The sequence below is a fragment of the Saccostrea cucullata genome, unplaced genomic scaffold (assembly GCF_032062105.1).
Source record: "Saccostrea cucullata isolate Sc308-1 unplaced genomic scaffold, CSIRO_AGI_Scuc_v1 ctg18097, whole genome shotgun sequence".
Lineage (NCBI taxonomy): Eukaryota > Metazoa > Mollusca > Bivalvia > Ostreida > Ostreidae > Saccostrea > Saccostrea cuccullata.
This window is the reverse complement of record NW_026921723.1, coordinates 1-10,115: the sequence shown is the minus strand read 5'-3', so window position 1 is coordinate 10,115 and position 10,115 is coordinate 1. Positions and strand designations below refer to the sequence as shown.

The 10,115-nt window shown below is 34.0% G+C and overlaps 1 pseudogene; it reads right to left on the bottom strand.

Moving 5' to 3' along the window:
- Window positions 1-4,267: 4,267 nt before the first annotated feature.
- On the bottom strand, window positions 4,268-6,998 carry LOC134260635 (uncharacterized; annotated as a pseudogene).
- Window positions 6,999-10,115: the final 3,117 nt, after the last annotated feature.

Genomic DNA, 10,115 nt, shown 5'->3' with positions numbered 1-10,115 from the left:
GACGTCATTTGAATGTTGCATTGTATGGAAATTCGTAAAAATTAAAAATATGATAATTAATAAAAGGATTTCAGGTAGAAATTAAACTGTACCTCGATTATGTTGAGCTGGATTAGCAGGTAACAGGTAAACTAAGGAAGTTACAGTGACTCTAAGTCAGGTGCCTGCTCGACAATGGCGACATCATGTTCAGAACTGCACGAGTTTCTACAGCTAGGCCTTCTCTATGTTTTAGGTCTGGATACGGAACTTCTTGTGATTTCTCTGAAATAAGGTCTTCTGGCCTTCGAAGCTCTTGATACACGTAACATATTTACTTGTATTTGACAATAAATCAGCAGATGATGATCGATTAATTCTTTTAAAAAATCTTTGCGTCTGCTTCGTTCAATTTACAGATTCAAAAAATCTTTGGAATATTCTAGAAGACATGCGCATACAAGAAATATACAAGAATTTTTTAAGCACCGAGCCCGATGATTTATGACGTTCAATGTTAAAGAAACTAAGAGTTATCTATCTTTGCATGTAAAACATTAAGCTGCACGAAATAACCAGGTTTATCCATATTGGATAAAATTCCATTAAGTAATTCAATTTTGATTGTATTCGAATTCTATCCTCTGTTTGGTTAATATATCTAAAAATGAAACAAAAACCAGCTGAATCATCTGTATCCATGCAATTCCCTCATTTCCAGTTCTCGGGATTCATGGAAAATTCCAGATTTGATAACTGTTCCTTTAACTTTAAACAGTAATTCCATCTCACCACATGTAAACAAACAACATGACTGCAAGGCCTATGTATCAGTTTTTACCTCCCATCGTTTCCCATCACTTCCGTTACTCGGGACTACATGTAATAAAAAGCAACGAAATTTTACACCCACAGTTGTTTAAAGATTTTAGACTTTAATTTTGAGGAGTGACTCTAATTTTTGGCCAAATTATTAAAACACATATTCGAATTATACTCGAATAATTTGGCCAAGAATTAGACTCATTCCTAAAATGATTATCAGTTCAATCTCTTTTCAACTTATAATAAAGCCATCCAAGAGGTGTGAAATTTATGCCATGATATTAAAAGCACAGACAACTTTATCCTGAAATTCTTCTGTGGGTTTTGGATTTAATCATTGATTGTTTGTGTGTTGTTTTACGTCATGTTAGATAATTTTGCATAAATATTCTGACATTTAAAGACGGCACCATACAATTTTTAAAATTAGACCTTTACGGGGCACCTAGGACCACTGAGCAGTGAGGGAGATCTCTGTCATGCCAACGCCTGCCGTGACACGGAGCCTCGGTTTCAAAGGTCTTATACAAAGGACTCCCAACTTTTACTTTGAAGTACAAAGCGCTTGGCGAAGGAGTAGTTACTACCTATTTTTTATCGACTTAGGTCAGCTGCGACCAAGGATCCAACCCTTCGATCACGGATTTCTGCTAATTATCTGACTTCTTATCATTTTGTGTCTGTGTGATTTGTAACAAATAAATGTACAAAGATTATTCTTTTTGTAACTTGTAAAGCAGAACAAATGATAAATACTTTCTTCGTGTCTTCTCGTAAAATTCTAGTCAATGTTACTGTATTGATGTAAATTATAAGTAAATTCACACAAAATTGAAATATGACCAATCAGATTTTGTATTAATCTCATTTTATTTTTTTAAAAAGTGCGACATTGTTTCAATGAAACAATTAACAGATTTAAAAAAAATAAATAACACAGAATTAGGTACTCAATGTTTATTTTTCAAACATCACAATTCTTTTACTACTACGACACAAAACATGTTGATAGAGGCATTATTGAAAACAAGAGAAAAAAATGAAAAGGCAATGATTATATTTGTGTTTTATTGATAGAATTTCCTTTGTGGTGCTATTTGCCGTTGTGCTATCATCCCATGACCTCAAATGGCGATTTCTTATTTTTACTGTATAAAGAAAACATTACATATATGTTAAACACTATATTCTGTACCTTTTATTAAAAAAAATACTGTAATTCTAATGGTTTTTGTTTTCTTTCAAATTATCAAATCATAAAATTCAGAGCATGATCTATGTATATTAATAGAAATGAAACTTTAAACCAATTTTCATAAAAGTGTACTCAGTTTTCAATAACCTCAGAAAAAAATTAAAATAAGGGTTTGGGTTCGCTCCATATTTTGATTTTCAAAAATAAAATCTTGTCTTTCCACGTTCTTCAACTTACACAACACTAAAGCACAGGACTTTTTCATATGCGTTTATACTTCAAAATAATAACAATTATTTAAACATATCCTTATTAAAAGAATAAGCTCCGAACACTTAAAATTTGGTAGTACATGTATTTGGTTGGATGACTTCTTGATAAAATTATTGACAAAATATTTTTACAGCACCTTTATTGTCTGTTAGTATGTAAGCAGATGAATTACAACTATCTACTTCTAGAGAACACGTATTGTAGGACAAACCCGGGAGATACACTGGTTCTTCCCATATTAAAACAATTAATGTATAGCGGAAATCAAAAACAAAAAAAAATACCAAAAAGTGGCATGATCATTCAATGAGAACAGCTTATTGTCAACATTTACATTTCAAATTAGTACAACCTTTTTTTAACAATGTTAGTACCATTGAAAGATTTGAGTTGTCGAACACTTTCTTTTTAAAGAACTTATTCGAAACAAACACTCAAAATATCATTTACATTTTCAATTACAATGGATCCCTCATGTCTGTCCTTTACTTAGAAATAATTTTAATCTGTTGAATTAAAAGGCCTACTTCAAGCAGTGATGGGCTATAATGAACACATATAATTACAAGAAGTCCTATTACTATTGTGCTTGTGTGTTACTTTTACTAAAATGCATAAATATGAAATGAGATATATTTGATATGCTTAAAACAGAAATGATGTGAAAGATCTGAATGAAAATTTTTACAAGAATTGTGCAATGGTCCACTTCTCACATATAATATAATAATAAGATAAGAACAGTGATTAAGGTATATATTTTCTTGTTTAATGCTTATAAAGTACTGTGAAGCATATGAAATAAGCGCTGGTTGTGAATAAACAGTTTTAGCATAACCAGTAACAAATATATATGGAACTCAGCAAACAGAGAGTATTCTAGTCGTGAAAGTTATCACACAAATTGGTTTTTGAGTAATTTATATCATACACAAAAGCCTAGTTATGGTTAGATTGTAGGAACACATGAATGATACAATGTTGATGGTGGTCAGTGAGTTTAACTTCCCTAGCACTGGTCTTTTGAGGTGACAATCCAGCTATGAACTTTAGGATTGCAGAATTCATCCTGCGAAGTTCATGACGTCATAAGACGAATATCGTGCGCTTCTGCAACAAAACATCAACTTCGTGTAAAAGTTTATGTTTCCTAAAATTCCCCTTCAAACTTTAACAATTTAAATTTTCTTCTCATATCATTTGTAGGAAAAAATATTTTGGAGTACTTTGATAAAATATTTCATAGAACAGTTGCATGACTTTTACCAAAACATGCACCATGCTTTGAAAATTGAAACTTTTAGATGGGGCCATTCAACGCAGTATATTTGCTTTGGGTTATACACATGAATATGAAGCTACTATGATGCCATGTGATGCAAATATCAGTTATCTGTAGCGCTAACAGTACATGAACATCCAAGAGTATTGACCTGTGAAAATAATGATAAATAATGATTTTAATTCAAAGCAATCTCTTCCTTCCTTCAATATCTTCTTCATTCATTCCGCTTCAAGCGATATTCCTCAAAGCACCGCAGCACATATAAGCAATAAATTGCATGCATATTAAACACTCCAGTAAGCATGCGCACTAAGGATGTCAGAAATGAAATTTCAGCATATGCGATAAATATGGGTGATTCACATGAGAAATCGGTGTTATGCGAGTTGGAAATACTTTGTATTCCAGTTTTCTGAAAGAAAGAGTTGATTTTAAATGATGGCATACTATGAATCTATAATATTGTTTATAAAAGATTTCAGCATTCATTGATTATATCTGTTGATTAGTTTTTTTTGTTAACTTGCATATTAGATAGGCTATCAGAAAAAAATTATGTTAATTAATGATTACCCTGTACTTTTTTCTTGCAAATTTATTTTTATTACTGTGTCATCATCGGTTAAAGAGAACATGCAAACAAAGCAATAAGCAAATATGGAAAGCCATGCGATGCAGTATGTCAGTAATAATACACTTGAATACGTTACCTATTAGAAGTTGCTGCCTTGGTCTTCTTTTTCTTTGCATTTGCTATCCTGACAACTTTCCCTAGTCTGGCAGAAACACCTTTGAGAATGTCCCCGGGGCACATTGGACATTCCGGGCATACGAAGAATGTTTCGGGTGTGTAAGTTTTTACCGGATTACCACACGCTAGAGGGAAGGGACACTGTTTTGTAGGGCAAACCATGTTTTGAAGGTTTGGAGCAACACCCTGAAAAGAGCATACCGCACGATTTTGTTTATTTCAAAGTAAAACGGCGATAAAATGATATTTAATTTAAGTCTGAATAAAAATCGTACATATTGCAGTTATATTAGCCATATAAAGATTTAAAAAATTATCTACAATGTAGAAAATAAAGTCTCATATTCTTGTTGATTTCAGAATGACGGATGAATGAATCAATCAAATCAGTATTCGCTCGAAGCATATAACATGGCAAATGGGGATTAATGACAGTGAATGCATTGCTTTAACTGAATAAATTAATAATATTTGGAATTTGATGTGAGGATATGGTAACAGATTATCTTTTTCATACGTACGATTCCGTCTTTAGCGAGTTCCAGAATTTTTGCCACTGGTAGGTTAGGGTTGAGGTTACTGGGTTTGAGGGTTTCTGAAAACACTGCTCCTAGGTTGCCATTAGGAACGGTTTCTATGGCAGCTGCAGCAGCTTCGGCAGCTTCCTTCTTCTTTCTCTTCAACTGAAGTTTTTTGATAAGGTCTGCAAGTGATTGTTCCTTTCCCAAAGTAGCCGAGGAACCTCCTTTGAAGCAGAATTATATAAAGACAAAGAAAAAAATCAAAGTTTAGAAACACGGTGCAAAGCATATGCTAAAGAGGCTTATTTTTCAACGTTCTCTACTAAAAAAAATTAATGGCATTTGAAAAATTTATAGAAACATCTTAACAACTGTATTGAAATTATTAAGGTAAAAGAATATACCCATCGGAATCATAATAAACCATAAGCATTCATGAAATTTGATGACTTATTACATGTACCAATAAAGCTCGTAATTAATTCATGATAATTGATTGTAAATAATTAATAACCTAAAACAAGTAATTAATATTGGTGATTCTTTCTAAATCTCTTGTTAACAAACCTATTGATAGATTGATGGTTGACACTGGTTTCACTGTAGCTGGTTTGGTTGGTTTGGGGGTAGTGGGGGCTGGAGGAATAAGGTCGTTTAATTGGCTGAGCTGAGTTAGCATGTTTGTGTCCAGTAAAGGTGCACTCTGCATGTCTATCAGAGCCGACAAGGTAGCTGGGTCGATACCTTTACAAATGAAAAAAGAAATATGATTCGAAAGTCGATTTATTTCTTCTCTGTATGTGTACTTAATCAAAATAGTAAATATATTGTATTACAGATCATCATTTTGCATCGAATTTGTCATTTCAAATAAATTCTTTGATATAGTATCAGGTTTTGGGGAATGGAGGGTTTAAATTCTATTTTGATTAAGAAAACTTCGTTTCAGGGAATTTGTTAAAGATTTCAATAAAAATATGGACATTATAAAACGATTTTTGTCCCAAATGGACAGTACATTTATTTATAGAACTGGAATACCCCCTGCTGACGCCCCGCCTCCGGAAGTTAACAACTGCCTCATTGTGGGATCTGTCAACATTTGCATTGGGTTCTCCATCAGAAGATCCCAAGTTTAAAGAAGACTCACCTGGCGAAGACATTCAAATAAAACAACTCAATTGTATATTTTGGGTATTTTACTTAAATTAACAATTCTTTGTTTGCATGATTGAGTCAAACATGCATTTACTAGTATCGAAGTTAAATCATTGTCAATCTGTATCTCTATTCTTTGTAAGCTTGTCAAGCATAGATTGAAAATTCCAAGATATATTCCATGCCATTCGAAATCTGCATTTCTAAATAGAAACTTTATTTAGAAATGGTGCATCAAGATGAAGCCCCAAAGGATAAGATAGAGTAAATCCTTTCCATACGCTTCAAATAAAAATAAGTGCTGTCATCTAAAGCATAATTTTAAAATGTGAGTGCAAAGAATCACAATTCTAACTGTGTATTAATTTTATAGCAAATAGGCAGTTATCATACTATCTCAATTTTTTACTGATATCTTAATAATTAGTTTGTAGGGATTTGATATCGCTTTTTCAATCTTTATCATTTCTGCTTCGAATACTACTTCATTACTCTAGGTCCTTAAATGTATTTTTAATATGTTAACAGCCCTTGGGCCTTACATGAATTTATTTTTTCTATTCCGATAACATATCATGCTTACCTCCTAGGCCCCCGATTCCACCCCCTAAACCTCCTAGTCCGCCACCCAGGCCTGCAGCCCCCAGTCCACCTGCTCCTCCCCCTCCGCCCATCAACAGCTTGCTCATTGTGGGATCACTCAACATCTCACTCAGGGAACCGAGCTGGGACTTCCCTACAAACAAAAGAGAAACAAAATCTTTATCGTTAGCATAATGAGACTTCCCTATAAGCAAACAACATCTTTATCAGTCACATTGAGACTTCCCTACAAGCAAACAACATCTTATACAGTTAGCATCTCATCAACAGTTTGCTCATTGTGGGATCACTCAACATCGCACTCTGGAACCCCAGCTGACACAGAAGACAGAATCTTTATCAGTTAGCATCTCATCGAGAGAACAGAAATTGGCATCATCTCTCACAGGGACCAAAGCTGAGACTTCCCTACAAACAAATGGGAAACAGCATCAGTCAGCATCTCATTGAAAGTGCCGAAATAGATATCATCTCGCTCAGGGACCCGGGCTGGGTCTTCCCTACAAAACAAACAAAACTGTATCAGTCATTGTGAGACTTCCCTACAAAACAAAATCCGTATCAGTCATCGTGAGACTTCCCAACAAAACAAACAAAATCCGTATAAGTCATCGTGGGACTTCCCTACAAAACAAACAAAATCCGTATCAGTCATCGTGGGACTTCCCTACAAAACAAACAAAATCCGTATCAGTCATCGTGGGACTTCCCTACAAAACAAACAAAATCCGTATCAGTCATCATGAGACTTCCCTACAAAACAAACAAAATCCGTATCAGTCATCATGAGACTTCCCAACAAAACAAACAAAATCCGTATCAGGCATCGTGGGACTTCCCTACAAACAATAAAATCTTTATCAGTCATCGTAAGACTTCCCTACAAACAACTAGGGAACAGAATCTTTAAAAGTTAGCATCTCATCAAGAACACCGAAATTGGTATCATCTTGCTCAGTGACCCGAGCTGAGACTTCCCTACAATTAACATCTTTTTCAGATAGCATCTCCCCTTACCAAACTGATATGTTTGCTGCAGGCTTGCAGCAAGTCTGCTGCAAGCTTGCAGCAAACAAAATTGTTCGCAGGAAGAAAATTTTCTTGTTCGCAGATGATTGCCGCTAGCTGCGATCTTGCGGCAAACATTGCAGCAATTGCTGCAAGCTTGCAGCAAATTCGCAGGAACCCAACATGTTTGCAGGAACATTGCAAGAAACATTCACGCCAATTTAATGTTCGCAGCAAGTTCGCAGGAAACTTTTCACAATTCAAATGTTTGCAGGAAGTTCGCAAGAACAGTTAACAAGTCAAATCAGCCAATGAAACGCAGATTGTACTGGGTCAACACAAAACTGGCCATTTTGAAATGTTGGAATTGAAGTTGTACATGTTTCAGTATTTTGGTAGGAATATACATCGATTTGAATGATTAAAAGTGCCAAACTCTGGATGTATGTGTTCATTCTATCAATGATATCTAATTGGTAAGAAATGATTTTAATTTATTTTGATATTTGAAAGAATATTTCTTAAAAGCACATTTGAGTAACTGATGTAAATGCTAGGTCAAATCTAAATCTGTTTCTTATGAATTTCAGTCCTCTTTTTGATATCACATATGTATACCTCTTAAAAGTATTAATGGACCCAAATCAGTTAAATGTTATCAAATTAATTAGTAAATGTGTAATCACAAAAATATTCATTAAAAATTATATGTAAAGTTCTTAAAGTTCTGTTTATATAAAAAGCTATCATGCACTTTCATTTTACAAAGGTATGAAAACTTTGTCTAGGAACGTAAAGAGGGCCTATCATAACTTCATAAAACTGCATCTTTTCAGAAACGTGGTGGATTTTCTCTAGACTTAACAGATTTAGGTCAGGACAAAGGCTTTCTGTGAACTTGCTGCTTGTACAAAGGAATGTGCCAAAACCATAAGGAAATTGTTTGCTGCAAGTTAGCAGCAATGTTTGCTGCAAGCTTGCTGCAATGTTTGCGGCAGGCTTGCAGCAATGTTTCCCCCAAGCTTGCAGCAATGTTTGCGGGGGTTACAATGTTTGCCGCAAGCTTGCAGCAATTCCCTTTTTGGGAAAAACCCAATGTTTGCTGCAGACTTGCAGCAAACCTCATTTGCATGGTAAAATGTTTGCAGCAAGCTTGCTGCAGACTTCCCGCTAACTTGCTGCAAACACCAAGGCTTTGTATAGACTGTCATGCTTTTTTTTGGCTACATTGCCGCAAGCTTGCAGCAATGTCTGCTAAGCTTGCAGCAAGTTTGCTGCAGACTTGCAGCAAATATTTGCAGGAAGGCAATATTTTGGTAAGGGTCATCAGGAAAACAGAAATTTGTACCATCTGGATCTGAAAGAAAACTAAGACTTCCATATGAACCAGTGGTAACCAAAAATCTTTATTAATTGGCACCTGGCTCAAAGACCCAAGTAGTTTTCCCCAAACAAATAAATGGGAAACAGAATCTCATAAGAGAAGCGAAACAGGAATCATCTCGCTCATGGACCCAAGTGAGCACCCTACAAACGAATGAGAAACAAAATCTTTATCAGTTAGCATAGTGAGACTTCTCTTCAAACAAAGGGGAGACAGAATCTCTTTCAGTTAGCATCGTGAGACTTTCCTACAAATAAATTCCAAATTTTCTCTCAGGATCTCACACAGCCAAGCAAATATGAATATTTAGATTTAGCATTTCACTCAGGGATTTAGCTGCACTTTTTTACAAGGAAAGGCCATCAAATTCTTTATAAATAGCATTTCGATCAATAAAAAACCTAGCTGAAACTTCCCCATAGACTTTCCTTTTTTTTTTTTTTTTTTTTATTTCCTTTGTTTGACGTTCCTTTTGAAACTTTTACCATGGAAAACAATATCATCATTATTATCCTACAGATCCCGCCCATGAACTATATGTCTATAAAGAATGTTTCATAACACATGGTATCTGATTTAAAAATAAAAGAAGTATTCTTCTTCAAATTTAAAGTTCATTAACTCTCTGTTAACAAACTTTTTATTCTACAATAATTTACTATATATGGCATGCTTGATATTTATTTTTTTTTTCCTCTATAAACAACGTTAAAACTGGAAAATTCGTTTCATATCAAAATGTGGACGCAGAATACATTTACTTGTATTTTGTTCAGCAAAAATATTGATTTTCAGATTTATCTTTTTTTTTTGATATACATGTACACTGTATGATCAAAGGATGCAATGCATGATTATCTTTAAATAAAAATGATAATTATAAGAAACATTCTTCATTGATTTTTCTGTTACTAGTATATGCAAATGACTGCACATGAACGTACATTTGAAACTAAATATGAAGATAAACATTCAAAACTTGTTTTATTATGTATATAATTAGTAACATTAAGTTTTTTGAACATTCCAGAGTGGTCAAAATGTTGGTCATTTTTCTAGAACATTCTTAAATTTTTTTATGTCCCGATTGTTCCAGAATATCATGTTTTAACAATTTCTAGAATATTCTAGAT